General features: G+C 45.1%; 1 protein-coding gene across 3 annotated transcripts in view; it reads left to right on the forward strand.

Annotated features, from left to right (window-relative positions):
• The first annotated feature begins 385 nt into the window (after positions 1 to 385).
• CHD6 (chromodomain helicase DNA binding protein 6) overlaps positions 386 to 16,474 on the forward strand; it is a 156,217-nt gene continuing 140,128 nt past the window's right edge. The window contains exon 1 of one of the 3 annotated variants that reach the window (XM_058679753.1): positions 386 to 538. The gene's annotated coding sequence lies outside the window, so the exon portion shown is untranslated. Of the gene's footprint in view, positions 539 to 6,126; positions 6,198 to 16,474 lie in introns of those variants that run through there. The other 2 variants (XM_058679755.1, XM_058679752.1) reach the window with 2 other exon arrangements.

Consider the following 16,474-nt stretch of genomic DNA (forward strand, 5'->3'; position numbering starts at 1 on the left):
CAACCCCCTCTGCCGCAGGACCCACCCCCCAGGCACCATCCGTTCCTGCACCGGCACGGCCCCCGGCTCTTGCAGAGGGCTAGCCCGCTACCTGCGAGAGACCTCCAGCTGCGGGTTAAAGCCCCCCGGGGGCCCGCCCGCCGCCTCGTGCTCCCTGCGCCCGCGGGACCCCCGGCCCGGGCTCGCCCCCGAGGCCCTGCCGCTCAGCCCCGGGGGGCGGGGCCGCGCGCCGCGGCGTCTCGGAGGCAGAGGGCGGGGCGTCTTCACAGCCGTCCAATCAGCGCCGCGATCACATCCATGCAAATACGAGCACAATGGAGCGAGCCCATCACTCGTCCCCGCAAGCAAGCTTGAAACGGGCTTCTTCCTGAGCGACAGCCAGAGGGACCAATGATGTCGTGTTTTGGGCCGGCCGAGTCCAATGGCGCGGCAAGGAAGGCGGGCCCGAGCAGGGTTAGGGTGTCCTTGCAGGGTGTCTGAGCTAAACTTCACCAAATAATAGCTGTTTGTATTTTGGCTGCTGCAGGAGCCATTTTAGGTAAGTTGTTCTCTTAACTTTTTTATTTTCCTCCCCGGCCTCGGCGGACCGGCCTCGTCCGCGGGGCTCCGACCCCGCCCCGCCAGACCGGCTGGAGTGCCCCTATGAATGGAGCTGGGCTGAGGGGCTGCGGCGGCTCCCGAGGCCCGGCCGGGCTGGGGTCCGAGCGGGGCCGGAGGGCGGCCTGGCGCAAGGGCAGACAGCGGCCTGGAGGCCTGAGGCGAGGGGCCGGCGCCCGGCGGGCCGCGTCCTTGGGAGTGCGCCGCTGCGGGCCGCGCGGAGGGGCGGGGGTCCGAGGGCCCCGGGGCCGCGGGCCTGGCGGGCGGAGGCGGGGCGTGCCGCCGAGGGACCCCCGGGGTGCCGAGCCGGACTCGGGGGGTGCGCGCCGGGCTTTAGGGGGGGTGCTGTCTCGGCGCCCTGCGTCTGCTTGCAGGGGTGGAGGAGGGTGGGCTGCTGCGGGGTGCTGCGGGGTGCTGCGGGGGCCCGGCGGCGTCCCGGGGCCGCGCACCCCTCCGCCCCCTTTTTTACGCACTAGCGCGCACCCGCCTCGAAAATGGAAGCCCTGGAGGGGTCTAGCGACGCCACTGCCAAGTTTTCCTGCATTATTAGATTGCATGTTTGAGCTTGGAGGGGAAGAGAGGAAAGAGAGAGAGAGAGAGAGAGAGAGAAAGCATCTGTTCCCTCCAGGGTATTTGTTTTCTTTGCTGTTTTAAGAAGTAACGGGAGTAGGTTGCGCCCAGATTTCCAGGGACGTGTCTTGTCAGAGGTGTTGCAGCGTCGGCAGCTCCCTGGTTTTTAAAAAGGCGTTATTAGGAAATCCCCTCAGTTGGTGAGATAATTGAAATTTGAGTTTGTTTGCGGCTTCGGTTTTATTTGATCCAATTAAAAATGCATAAGCGGGCACTTGTGTAGGTACAAGTATTCCTAACGCCAGTTATGACTAAGGTGACTGTGGTTTCAGAGGTGTGGGGTCTAATAAGACAGCATCATTCAATTTTGAGTATGTAGGTCCATGTTCTCCAAATTAGGGTTTATGCACCATTAGTAATCTGGCCAACGTTTCCAGTGAATCCTTGGCATCCCTCTGGCTGTCTTTCTCTGGGGCTGTGTGGGTGCCGTCTTCCTCCGCCTTCTGACACTGCTCATTTCTGTTGTAACAGACCCATAAGCAGAGAAAATGTGCCGTTTAAAATATTTGCAGCTTTCCAGGTGTCTGGAACATTGCCTGAGATGCGGTTATCGCTTCCCAAATGATACGCAGTTTAAGCATGCGACCAGATAGGACATAGTCCATGAGGTGAGGAAGCTGGTGGCTTTTGGAAAAATCTGGACAGCTATTGCTCTGCAGGCCGCCCAGGCTAATTGGGAGCTGTCTGCCTTACAGGAGGGTATGTGTGTCTATCCCATGGGCTGCATAGCAAGTCGCACTGAAGACCATGGTGACAACCTCAGAGCTTTGGGGCCCTCTGAAAGGTTTGAGACAAGCTTGTGAGAAAAGGAGTAGGCCTGAATTGTTAAGTGAAACGGCCTCTGCCAAGCAGAGCAGGTGGTTTGTTGCAAATAGTGCAGGACTGCAGCCAAGGCTGGGGGAAACGTGGGGTGGGCAGAGAATGAATGTTGAAGGTCTCTCTGTCTCAGAGCAGATTTTGTAGATGAATTACGATTTTCGGTCTTTGAACTTTCAGTGTACTGTTCAAAGGTGATGCGAACCTCACCACCACCACCCTGTTTTTGTCCGAGTTGGAACCCGCTGTATGGTAACCAAATGGGAAGACTGTTGGTGTAGGCTGATCATGCACAAAGCCTGTGTAGGTCTGGGGTGAAATGCGAGTTGTTTCTTAGTGTTGTGTCACTGGCACCCAGACTCAGGGTTTTTAATTCTGAAGTTTCTTTGCTTTTCACAGTGGACTGTTCTGTTATAGAGCACCATCGCTGTTTGGAGAAGTCACTTCACCACAGCTTTTAAAATAGTCCTTATAATTGTTCTTACAATTTCTTATCAGTATAGTTGAGTTTTTCTCAACCCATCAGTTAAGTGACATCGGACAGACAAGCCAAGAAGTTAGAAGAGCAGTTAGAAGTGAACTTGAGAAAACCACAACGAAGGCTGTTGCATTTCTGGAAGAACCTTCCACAGTGTTTTTATTTATTTATTTATTTATTTATTTATTTTATTTAGCGAGTTAACTCTTCTTATAATGATGTCAGATACCACCCCCCGCCCCTCACAAAAATAAAATCCAAAACAGAGTGCTGTCGCTTTGGAAACCCTATCTTTGTGATTTTGCTCAGTATCGCAGAAACCTTAGCAGATAGAGCAGGCCTTTGGGCTACTGTGTCTTGCAGATCTCTTAGGTTGACAGAAGTCTCAAAGAGAATTTTTTGTTTTCTTGACAGTGTGGCTTTGCTCTAAGAAGCTGGTAATTAGGCCTGCTGTGTTACACGGTGACGTTCCCAACCTCAGGGTTGCTTCTCACTCCAAGCGCCTGATTTTCCGTTTTCACGGAAAGACTTTGTATTGATAATGCCCAAATGGACCACACGTCTTTTGCACCCATTTGTACAGGTTTAAGGTTCAGAAACTCCCTGCACTTGTACCTTAAAATGTCATAGGAAGGTGACTGGTTTAATCAGCCAAGACACTTCCATCATCTCAGCCCCCTCCCCCGCCCCACCGTATGCCTCTGGTAGGACAGGAGTTGCGATAGTTTTTTTTTTTTTAATAAATATTTATTTTTTTCTCTTATACTTCGTTTCTCATACAAGGCTGTAGTTAAACTGAAGTGAAAAGCTACAGTGAATTTCATGGGACTGGCTGCGTTCTTCTGTACCAGATTATTACTTTGAAAACTGTTTTTGAAATACATGAATAATAGCTAGGGTTTAGGTATCTGTTCCCTAGAGAGCATTCTTATTTTCAGTGGCAAAGGGATACCTAGGGTGCCTGGTACTGAGCCAAGGTACTAGGGTTATAGAGATGGAAAAATTAGCTCTGTTTTTGTAGCCCCTTCCTGGGGCTAGGGGATAGATAGTTCAGAGAAGTGAAGAGATGTGCCCGAGGCGGGCAAGGCCAGGAAATGATGGAGCCAGGGTGGGCCTTATTCATCTATGTCTAAGGCACGTGCTCTTTTCATGAGCAACTTTGTAACGGCGTCCTTAAAGGCTTAAACATGCTGTCAGGTTTTCATGTCTGGTCCTAGGTTCTAGGTTAAGCGACATAGCCTTCCCTGAGTGTCCATTTTTACTTTTCCATTTCAAAAATGTATCCCTGAAGAGAGAGGTTGGACTCCTGCGAGGGCACTCTTTTCCTCCTGCCTCCCTGGGTGTAGGAGTGGTCCTTCCCTGGGCACTTGGGAGTGGAGGCACAGCCTGGCACACACACACACACACACACACACACACACACACACGGAGAATGCAGTCACACTTTTTTTCCTTGCCAAAATGTTCTTTTCTTTGGTTCACATTGTGGAGGCGTTGATACCCTCATGAGCAACTCTGTTACTTCCTTATAAGTCCTGAAGGTAGTAAAATGGAGTTATTTAAAAATATCCATCCTTGTTCCCATTTCTGAACTAAGTTCTGTGCATAAAATCCAGAGGAAGAAAAGTGCCTTTTTGCCTGTGGTACCTGTGTGTGGCTTTTCGTGGTCTTCCGTAGTGATTCTGCACCTCCTCCTACGTTTACTCTTTATGTCACTTGCTGTCATTGTTCTATTCTGGGACCCTGAGAATCCATGATGGTGTTATGTGATAGAACTTAAATAGCTCCTGTTTTGTAGAAGCATTTTTTTCCTGCATAATCCTATGGAAGTACTTTGACTTTTTATCAAGGAAAACACCTGATTCTCTTTATTCCAGTAGACTCACATAGTGCTGTTGTCTGCTATTTCAGAACTTAATGTACTAAGGCAGTATTTGAAAACTTCAGGAAAACTGGGAAGTAGAATTTTTAATTTAAAAACTTTTTTGTAGACGTAAAGATTGTACATTTTTGTGGGTAGTAAGTGACATTTTGGTAGATGTATTTTTTTTGTTGGTTTTTTAAGATTTATTTATTTTTACTTGAAAGGCAGATGTACAAGGAGAAGGAGAAAGATCTTGCATCCACTGGTTCACGCCCCAAATAGCTACAGCAGCTGAAGCTGAGCAGATCCAAAGCCAGGAACCAGGAGATTCTTCTAGGTCACCCATGTGAATGTAGGATCCCAAGCACTTGGGCCATTCTTTTCTGCTCTCCTAGGCCACAAGTAGAGAGCTGGAAGGGAAGTAGAACAGCTAGGACACAAGCTGGACCCGGAGGGGATGTCAGCATGAAGGTGGAGGGTTAGCCTGTTGAGCCATCATGCTGGCCCCAGAAAGGAGAATTTTAAGCAAACTTGAAGAAATGAACACAGAAACTGATGAATATGCATTTGAATGTTCTAAATATACATAGAGGGGGATTTCTTTTAATTTTTTATAGACAGATTAAGAAAAAGATCCATGTATTTCTGTTTGAAAGGCAAGATTACAGACAGAAGAAGGGAGAGAGAGACGAGCCAAGAGAATCTTGCCTCAGTGGTGCACGTCTTAATGCCCGCAGCTGAGCAGGTCAGAAGCCTGGAGGCTGGCTGGAGCCTCTTGCAGGTCTGCCAGTCCAGTGCAGGGTCCCCAGGACCTGGGCTGGCCTCTGCTGCTTTCCCAGGCTCATTAGCAGGGAGCTGGATGGCAAGTGGAGCAAACAAGCACACCTACTGCTTGCCGTGCCACAGGCAGATTCTTAAAACACTACACCGTGACTTTAGCCCCTACGCAGATTCTTGTAGGGAGTATTTACTGCCGTCATTTGATGGATCAGATGTATGGGGTATGGGTGTGTGTGTGTGTGTGTGTGTGTGTGTGTATGTGTGTGTAGCAGCAGCAGCAGCAGTAGTAGTAATAATAGTTTTTAGTATATTTTGGATTTATTTGCAAACTGTGTGACCAAGGAATTTGTCTTCAGAATCTGTCTCTCTCTCTCTTTTTATTCTAAGATTGCGTTTATTTTAATGCACAGGCTTCTGGTTAAAAAGGGTTTTTATTGTTTTTTTTAGCCTTGACTTTTGGTTTATACTTGCTGAGTTTGAGACTCTTTATTCTGTGTTTTCTGTGAAAAAGTGGTATGCACAATTCTGTTTGTGTCTGCATTTTTATGTAAAGGGAGGCCACTGCTTGTTGTGACTCCTTTCCAACGTTCTCCTTGCCCCCTGCTCCCAACCCTTCCTACCTGCGTGCCAAATAAAATAAAGTAAAATAAAATAAAATAAAATAAAATAAAATAAAATAAAATAAAATAAAATAAAATAAAATAAAAATCTTAAAGGTCTTTGGTCAGGTCATCCCAAAACAGTTGCTTGGCGTGAGCAAAATCGTGTGTCTGACTTTTGGGGGGCCCTCTTGTTGCCGCTTGACAAGTCCTGCAGTCTTGGGGCAGCTTGGGGCAGAAGCTGCTTGGCCTCCTTCTGGCATTCCTTGGGATGAACCCCAGAATTCTTCCTCTCCTTGGTTGCTAGGGAAGCTGTTCCGTACTCTCTGAGCCTGAGGGAGGTACAGGTTGCCGGGGGAGGATGGGGGCATCTGCGAGGGAGTCGTGGAGGGTCCTGAGCCTCTTGGTTTCAGCCTGTGGTCGGCCCGTGCAGGTGGGACTGGAGAGATGACTGGCACAACTTCCTGACGTTTCGTTGCTGTGAATACTAGCACTTACTCATTCTGTTCGCGCTCCACCCAACATGTTAGGAGGAAGAGCAGTTTTCTCTTTTACATTGAAGAGCAGTAGTGAAAAAGAATACCTCCATCTTTTTTTTTTAATTCCCTAGAGTTTTGTGAAATGCCTGGCAGCTTATCTCAATGATAAATTTTTAACTGGGAATTTTTCTTAAAATTATGTCTATTTGAACATATACAGTTATTTTACAGAGGATGTGCATGTTTTATCAAGTTCTGTCAAACCAAGTGTTATTGTAGAAAATGGGTGGCTTATTGAAGTTCTTGGCCTTATTTTATGACTTATTTAAGTAAAAGTTAGGCAGATTGGCAAAAAATGGTCTAGAGTAACAAGAATATTCTAAGAAATATTCTAAGCTCTAGGAAATGGTTGAACTTAAAGTTATCCCGGAGATTTTCTTTTCTTTTTAAAGATTTATTTATTTTTATTGCAAAGGCAGATTTACAGGGAAAAGGAGAGACACAGAGAAAGATCTTCCATCTGCTGGTTCACTCCGCAAGTGGCCGCAATGGCCAGAGCTGAGCAGATCCGAAGCCAGGAGCCAGGAGCTTCTTCTGGGTCTCTCAATGGGTACAGGGTCTCAGAGCTTTGGTCTCCACTGCTTTCCCAGGCCACAGGCAGGGAACTGGATGGGAAATGGAGCAGCCAAAACACAAACCGGCGCCCACATAGGATCCTGGCATATACAAGGCCGGGATTTAGTCACTGAGCCATTATGGCATGACCAATGGAAATTTTCTTATAAAAGGTCCAGTTGTTGGGCCAGACCAGAAGTTGAGTAGTAGAAAATTCAGTTTATTTGATTTTATTTATGGATTAGGGAAGTTACCCTAGCTCTCAGCGGTTTGATAAAGGGCATAGCAAGATTATATTTGAGTTGTTCATTCTTTATGTACATAGGACTGAAGATATGTACTTGGGTTGTTTACTCTGGGTTCAAGAAAAACCATCAGTAGTCTAAGCAATCCTTTCAATGATTGTGTCTGGCTAGCCACGTCTAGAGGATAGATTGTATTTCCTGAAAGCAATTTTAAATAATTAAACACAGAAACTTTATTATTGTGTATTGTGTAGTCTTCCCATTTTACATTCAATGATTTTAACAACACCTTTGTTGGTCACATGACAAGAGGATTGATTGCATTGTAACTTACAATACTGTTGGATTGCTCTATGAACAAATGCCATGTGGTATCACTTTAAGGAGTTTAGGGGTGTTCTACAAAAAGGAATGAACCATTTTGTCTTGTGTTGTAAACATACCCTGAGGAAATGAGTGAGAATGTGGCAGAGAGTGTTAGTGGCCAACTCCAGACAGATACACTTGTGCGGATGCAAGATGAGACTCCTCAGAGCAGCTGCACTCAGCTCTGGACGGTCACTTCTTTATGGCCAGAGAGGTCTCGGGCTTGAAAAGAAGCTAGTGGATGCTTTTTAAAATGATTGACTGATTTAAAGATTAATCTAATAATAATGTATGGAAATTTATATTATAGTTCTCAAATTTGTTTTTCCTCATCATTCATTTTTTTTTCTGGTATTTTATTTATACAGTATTGCCGTATGATGGGTTGGGAAAGAACGGGAAACTATAACTCATCCTTCACTATGCAGAGCAAAACAGGGCAGTATTACTGTTGCTTTGGAGTTGATTAGAAATACAAGTTTTCAGGCCTGATCCGTACCCTAGTGGCTAAATCCTCAGCTTGCATGCGCCAGATCCCATATGGGTGCTGGGCTGTGTCCCAGCTGCTTTACTTCCCATCCAGCTCGCTGCTTGTAGCCTAGGAAAGCAGTAGAAGATGGCTCAAAGCCTGTCCCTGCACCAGTATGGGAGACCCAGAAGGAGCTTCTGGCTCCTGGCTCCTGGCTTCGGATTGGCTCAGCTCTGACCATTGCGGCAAGTTGGGGAGTGAAGCAGAGGGCAGAAGATCTCTCTGTCTCTCCTTCTCTCTGTAAATCTGCCTCTCCAAGTTCTTGAGTCCCGTTCCAGACCCAGGACGTAGATTGCCTGGGTGGGGCTTAGGAAACTTTTTACAGGAAACTTCCCAGAAGCCGTGATAGTGATTTTTGTCCCGGTGACATTTGAGCACATCACTAGGTCAGCACTGTGCGGTCCGGCTTTCTGCTGTGCTGCCGAAGCCTTGTGTTCACCTGGAAGTTACTGGCCACGCAGGACTTCTGAGTCCGTAAAATGTGACCAGTACGACCGTGGAGAGAGTGAAAAGTTTTAATAATTAATTCATTGTAACATAAGCAACTGCCACCTGACTCGTGGTGGTGATTTTGATGAGCACGACTTTGGGTTTTTGTTTGTTTGTTTTGTTTTGTTTTAGCTCCTTGAATCCCCTCTGGAGCAAAAGTGGATTTTTTTTTTCCTTAAACTGGAATGGAAATACAATAGGGAACAAGACTGTCCTGTAGCCTAAAATGAGAAGTCATGTAATAAAACTTGGCACTACTTATCCATTTATATTTATCTACTTATTTTTGTGTTTAAGTTGATTTGAATTTGCTAAAAATTGTAGGATCAGAAAATAAACTTGGCCACATTTCTAAGCAGACGTTGGAGTAGCTGTTGAGTAGCTTTGTAGTGAGGCCATATGATGAATTCTGCCTCTTGAATGAGTGTGCGTGCTGCTCTCAACGGAGCTTCTTTTTTCCATTCATACAGAGATTGAAGACCTGGCAGTTTTTAATTGCGGTGGTTGAGTTCTCCAGTTCTCAGTAGAAATGCTGGTTGTAAGGGTTTGTATTACTTTAGAGTAGTTCATAGAGGTTTTTACTATCAAGTATTTTATTTTATCAGCCAACCTGAAGGGTGTGGTTTTTTTTTTTTTTTTAGTTTATAAAGGAAATTGTGTGTGTGTGTGTGTGTTAGTAATGTTGAGTCTCCCTTGAAAGACTGAGTCTTATATCCTGTGTACTCTGCAGTAAATTTAAAAGTTGGCTTATTAAAAGGCAAGAATTTATTTTGCTTATTCAGGGTTGCATGTTCTTCTGCTCCTCTATCCCCTTCCTCATACTTCAAGTTTAAGCTTCTAAAAATCAAGGATGGCATTGTTTGTTGCAGATTGGTCAATATCCTTTGCATAATTGGAAATTATTTTGTGACTAACAAGTGGGAGGGATTTGGTTTATAGTAGAAAATGAAGCACTGAATGAAAGTCAAGGCTAGTCATGATAAAGTCTAATTGTGCAGTACTTTTATTAAATATATTCACTAGATTTTTACACAGGCAATTGTTTGTCATTTAGATGGGGACTCTGGAAGTGAGAGTTGGTACAGGGGCCCATGTGGCTTATGGACTCAGGGAATGGAAGGATCAAAGGTTCCTTATAGATCCTGGATGGGCTGCCAGCGCAGCAGCGTGTATGATGCAGGGTGAGTTGTCTGCTGTGAGCTAATGCTGTGTTATCTTCCACCGGTCTTCGCTCTGAGCCAGCATGGTTTTCCCCTTAATCCGGTGGCAAGAGGAATCTTCATACTGTTAGAGAAGAGGGAAGATGGGGTAGCAGGTTGTCTGGACAGGGGCTTCTGCTTAGCTAAAAATGACACTACTCTCAGTCTTTGGAGGCAGTAACATTTTGTTATCTGGTACCTTAGTATTTAAAATGATTTTTAAACATTTGAAAAATCTGAACCTAGTTGGGACTGGCACAGTGATTAGTAGTCTAATCCTCCACAAGTGGTGCCAGTTTGTGTCCCAGCTGCTCCACTTCCCATCCAACTTCCTGCTTATACCCCAGGCAGGTCCTTGGGTCCCTGCAACTATGTGACAGATCTGGAGGAAACTCCTGGTTTCAGATAGGCTCAGCTCCAGCCATTGCAGCCATTTGGGAAGTGAACCAGTGGATGGAAGAGCGCTCTGTCTCTCTCTCTGTAAATCTGCCTTTCCAATTAAAAAAATATTTAAAAAACACATGACAAAATCACATGCATCATTTGTTTAAATTGTTCATAGTTTTAAGGTACAGTGTGATAGGTATATATAAAATGTAATGATCAAATCAAGATATTAGCATTTCCAGTCTCTAAACTTTTGACCTCCTCTGTTCTAGTTTGTTTCTTTCCTTTTCCTTTTTATTGGAAAGTCAGATTTTACAGAGAGAAGGAGAGACAGAGACAAAGATCTTCCTTCTGCTGGTTCTCTCCCCAAGTGGCCACAATGTCCGGAGCTGAGCCAATCCAAAGCCAAGACCCAGGGGCTTCCTCTGTGCCTCCCATTGGGTTCAAGGTCCCAAGGCTTTGGGCCATCCTCCACTGCTTTCCCAGGCCACAAGCAGGAAGCTGGAAGGCAAGTAGAGCAGTGGGGACATGAACTGGCACCCAAATGGGATCCTGGCACATACAATGCAAGGAGTTCAGTCACTAGGCTACCGTGCTGGGCCCTTTCTGTTTGTTTTTTTTTTAACACTTTACTTTTATTGGACCTTGCATCCACTGCAGCCGTTTGGTGAGGGAACTGGTGCATGGCAGTGTCTCTCTTTGTAACTCTGTCTTTCAAGTAACAAATCTTTCTAAAAAAGAATTTTTGGGAAAAATATGAGGAAGGTTTGCTTTGAGGTGAGGAGTGAATCTGCAAGGTCTACGTAATTTTTAAATGTTGTTTAAAACAGAAGAGTAAAGATACTATCAGTGAAATTTCACATATCATGAATAAGAATGAATGGTGTTGTTTGGGTAACTCTTTTGGAACATGTGTGGTGTAATAGCAGTGCTTGGGCATGTTCCTCTCCTGTTCCCAGTAAAGTACTATTTGTATTATTATGTTAACTCCTGCTTGCTTACCAGAAACGTCTTGGCATGTTACTCCTGTGTGTCGTGGGGAAGTAATTGCAGTAAGTTTACTTTGGTTTTATTGCACATAAGGTACATGATGAGATTGCATTTTCACATGTGCACACTTCGTTCAGTTTTATGACTCAAGATTTGTTGAAATAGGTTTTTGTTGGACCCATCAGCAGTCAGGAGAATAGGGATGGGTGTCAGTCTCTGTGTGAGCCTAGCGCTTCCCGTGTGCTAGGCTTTCAAGGTGTGGTAGATATTACTGCTTCACACCACTGGTCTGGTTCTCTCTCCTGGGCACAGACAGGTTGGTAGTTTTGTGTCACTTTGAAGTTTGGCACAGTTGTGTGAGTTGCTTTGCATACTGAAATTTGGGTAGAAGTGGTATGTTGTTTCTTGCAGGTACAGAGGGAGCAGGGTATGGTTATTGAGTATAGTCAGGTAAACCTTTACTTTAAATCCCAGCTCTCTTCCCCCGGCCCGCAAATGGAGTTTTTGTGTGAATGTAGCATAACTAAGCCCATCTTCATGAATACGTGTAAATTATTATCCTGGATTCTCATGGATCAGGACCCATTAGTTCATTTTACAGTCGAGGAAACTGAGACAGGAGGATTAGTTACTTGTCCCTGATCCCAGAACCGGTAACCCAGACAGTTACTGTGAGCTCTGCGCCCTTAGGCTCTGCTGTTCGCTCTTGGCACCCACTGTTACACACAGAACAGAGGCTCTGTCCACGCTAGCTTCGCTCCAAAGCTTATGTTTGTCTCTTCAATTCTTCCCTTCTTAGACATTGTTTTTAAGGTTTGGGTCCAGGAGTGACTATCTCTTACAAAATTTATCCTTCCCAATGTTTTACTGCAGAAACCATTCCTTTTTTAGTCTTTTATCAAATTTTACTGCCTCCTGAAATTCCGCTTTTCATTACATGATAAGGTTTGTTGCTTGCCTTAAGTGTTCTTGCACCTCTAATATTTTGGAATTAGATTTCTCAGAAGTCCATGATTACTTTACCGCTAGGATGGCTGCAGAGCCCTAATAAAGGCATTACACTTTGCCTCAGTTTCCTCATCTGTAAAGCAGTAACAGTGGCCAGCTCATATGTTGTTTTGTGGAATAATTGAACCAGCTTATGTACAGCCCTTAGAACAGCGCCCGGGACACTAAGCTTGGTATAGCCTTGGCATTGTAATGAAGAGGGCCGAACTCAGTAAAGAAAAACAATGACATGTTCAGGCTTTTTTTTTTTTTTTTGAAAGGCAGGGTTACATGAACAAGAAAGAGAAACAGAGAGAGATCTTATATCCACTGGTTCATTCCTCAAATGGCCACAAGGTGAAACTGGGTTCATCTGAAGCCAGGAGCCAGGAGCTTCTTCCAGATCTCTCATGTGGGTGCAGGGGTTCAACCACTTGGACCATCCTTTGCTGTTTTCCCAGCCACCTTAGAGCAGAAGTGAAGATGGCAGGATTTGAACAATTGCTTATATAGGATGCTGACTGCACAGATGGAGGCTTAGCCTGTTATGCCACAGCACATCCCCAGATGTGATTCTGGTGTTAATATTAAGGTATTAAGGTTTTAGTATCACCTTTAATTTTTCTTTGACTCAACAGGGATTGCAGAGCAAGACTCTACAAAGTACTACTGTACTTCGGGAAATGATGTAGGGCTTGCCTTTAAAGAATTTTCAGTATACCTGGGAGATAAGATATTTATAAATACCTGACATAAGGTAAGAAAGATAATCTTGGGAGCTCAAAAAAAAAAAAAAAAAACCGGAAAGAAAGAAAGGGATGGCAGGAAATCAGAGAAAGCTTTGAGTCAGACCTGACTTTGTGGAGATAGCGGAGTTTGGATGTGTGGAGAGTGACGGAGGCAGGGAGGAAGTCTGTCGGTGGAGGGAAGAGTGGGATCAGAGCCTGGGGTTAATACAGCAGATACCTTATCGGACATCAGCTACGTGTCAGGCGCCGGCCTGAGCCTGGAGTTGCGTGTACAAGGCGCAGTTCCTGTTCCTGGAGAGCTTTTGTGTTCTTCCTAGTGAGTATTTGCACATGCACAGTCATAGTGTTTCAAGTGATGATAGGACTAGGAAGAAAAGTAGGATAACAAGACAGACTTACGCAAGTAAGAAATACATGACAATTTTCTGAAGATTTTTAAGGGCATTTTAAAATAAAGATTGATTTATTTGAAAGGCAGAGAGAATTATAGAGAATTATACAGGAAAAGAAAATGTCTTCCATTTGCTGGTTTGCTCCCCACATGGCCACAGTGAGCAGGACTGGGGCAGGCTCTTTTTCCATGTCTCCCACATGGGTTCAGGGGCTCAAGAATTTGGGCCGTCCTCTACTGTCTTCCCAGGTGCATTAGCAGAGAGCCAGAGTGGAAGTGCAGCAGCCAGGACTGCCAACTAGACCGCTGGACTCAAACCCTGGCCGCAGGGAAAATCATAATGTATATGGTCCACCTTGGGGTACATGTGTTGGGACTGGGCCTCCTCAATTTCTGACACCTGTGCAGTGCACATGGGGGACATGACAGCCAGCTCATCTAGGCCAGCAGAGGATGTCAGGCGCCTCATCAGAGGAAGGAAAGCAGAACAGGTTGGCCAACTCTCCTGGCTAAGCTTTGCATCGAGTGTCTGGGTCTGTCTGTGGATGCACTAAGGCGGACTTGTCATTAATAGACCTTTGGAAAGATGTTCTCAACCCTAATGCAACAAAGCTGACAATATCTCAGAAGTATCAAAACCACTCAAGTAACACCCTTGGAACACAGAACTTTTCCCAACATCAGGGAAGTTCCTGCCTCTCAGCTTTGGATCAGCTCAGCTCTGGCTGCTGTGCCTGTTTAGGGGAGTGAACCAGCAGATAGAAGGTCTCTGTCTCTCCGTTCCTTTCTGTAAAATCTACCCTTCAAATAAAAATAAATAAATCTTTTATAATTTCTGCAGAAGAATTTTGAAATACCTGTATAGCTTTTAAATCATTTTCCTCGAACTTTTTGCAGACCGACATGTGTCTGCTGAAGCGATCTCTGTCCCCACAGCACTCTTCCGATCAGGTTTTGCCCCTGTCATTCATGTGGCACTTGATTGTCTTTCCCTTTTCTCAATACTGGTTAGCCATTGTTCCACAAGAACGTCAGGCTCATTTGTTTAGTCAGCAGTTACTGAGTCATCATGTTTCAGTTGTTCTTGGGCACCGGGAGCCGAAGGGAAGTGCTCCCCTGGTAGGAGATGTGGAAAGGCAAAGGACTGCTGCAGGTTAAATATCCCTTACCCAAAATGCCGGGGACAGGAGGGCTTCAGACGTTGGAGCATCTGTATAGACTGCACTGGTCGAGGACACTGAATCCAAAAATCTTAAATACAGAATGCTTCCAAATCCAGGCATCACTTTTTTGTCCTCCAGAAAATGCAGATTTGGGGATATTTTGGATTTTTGATCCAGGACTGCCTATGTAGTTTACGCTCAGCCTGAATTACAAACGTCATGGTAGATGTCAGTGCGAACTAGGAGGAAGCAGCCATCAATGCAGAAGACTTCTCTTAGGCTTTGGAAAGGTAGGCTTATTTTTATTTTTAGATTTGTAATGATTTTTATTTCTTTTTATTTGAAAAGCAGAGGGAGAGAAAGAGATCGCTTGGTCCTCCATCTGCTGTTGCAGTCTCCAAATGATTGCATCTGCCAGGGTCCCAGAGCTTCCTCTGGGTTTCCCATGTGGGTGCAGGACTCCAAGGACCTGGGCCTCTTCCACTGCCCCCTCAGGCCATTAGCAGCGAGCCGCCTGACTCGGTGCTCACACGGGACCTAGGCACCACAGGTGGGGGCCTAACTCTAGGCCTTTGCACCGACCCCAAGGAAGGAACTTTAAAATTTTGTTTTTCTTCCTTTCTTCTCCTTTTCCTTGCTTCCTTCCTTTGTTTTTCTCTGTTTAAGATTTTTTTTTTATTTTACTTGAAAGTCAGAGTCAGAAAAAGAGGAAGAGACAGAGAAATCCTCTACCCACCGTTTCACTCCTCAAATGACTGCCATGGCCAGAGCTGGGTCTCTTTGTAGCTAGCAGCCCGGAGAGCTTCTTCTGGGTTTCCCTCCTGGGGGCAGGGGCCCAGGGACTTGGCCCGTCCTCTGCTGCTTTACCAGGCCATGATAAGAGAGCTAGATCAAGAAGTGAACAGCACCCACGTGGGATGTCAGCGACACTGCAGATGCCTGATTCTCCATGCCTCTGCACCTGCCCCAAACAAGAAACTTAAAAGAAGCTCATTTAAGTTGATTTGGAGTTTGATAATCAGAGATGGGAATTGGCATCCATGAAATTGGAAAGAGGAAATATCTTAAAGGGGCACAAAGGCAAACAGTGTGTTCCTGTGACTGGAGTGTTATGGAGATCTGCTGGTGAGCAGGGGGCTGTCGGGTTGGGTTGGAGATGTTGGGAAAGGCTTTCAAGATTGTGTCAGGAAGTTTGGGTTTGGTATTTAGGGATCAACAGAGATGTCAGCACAGGAGAGCAGTGTGTTTTTGTATTCTATGGCTAGACAGCTGAGGTTTGAGCAGGCCTTGGGGGGTGTACCAGCCCGTGGAAAATTTCTGTCTCTCCCATTCTAACACTCTGCCTTTCATATAAATAAACAATTACAATGTTTTATGGATTTGATTTATTGTACGGGCCTCAGTATTGACAGAAATAAATTTGCCTTTGATTTTTGGCATTTGTGTGAAACCCATTAATCCATCTTTTAAAATGAAGGATTCAGATATACTAGCTAACAGCAGTTAGAAAGCATTTCTTACAATTAACACCTAAATTCTATTAATTCCTGTAGTGATTCAGTATCTTCGCGGTGTAGTTTAGAGGTTGACTTGAATTCTGCACATGAGATAATTTTTCTTTGCCAAATAAGTGTGTTCCTTGTGAACAGGGCTAGTATTTCTTGAAATACAATGAAGGATTTTTGTGTCAGCTCCTCATTCTCAACTATCATAGAAGGAAATTAAAGCATACATTAAAAGCATTTCTAGTAATTGAAGGCATTTATATTCTCTGCTTATGTTATCTTGAAAAACATCAAACCTACAGAGAATGAGGGGCATGGTGCCATGGACACCCATGTGCCCCTTCCCTAGACCTGGCAGGTGTTAAGTCGTAGAGTCAGGTGTACTGTGTGCCTTCCTGTCCCTGTGTGTGGGGAGCTGTTTTGGCTATGCCGTTTGAGAGGTACCTGAGGTACATGCAGACTTTGTTGTAATTCACCCCTAAAGACTTGTTCATATACTGATCCTAAGAAAGAAGCCATCTTCCTGTGTATCCACAGTGCAACATGAAAGCAGTATGCAGTCTGTGTTTAGAAGCATCCAGTTGGGGTTTATCATGACCAAATTGTGTGTTTTAGT

The sequence above is a fragment of the Ochotona princeps genome, chromosome 22 (assembly GCF_030435755.1).
Source record: "Ochotona princeps isolate mOchPri1 chromosome 22, mOchPri1.hap1, whole genome shotgun sequence".
Classification (NCBI taxonomy): Eukaryota; Metazoa; Chordata; class Mammalia; order Lagomorpha; family Ochotonidae; genus Ochotona; species Ochotona princeps.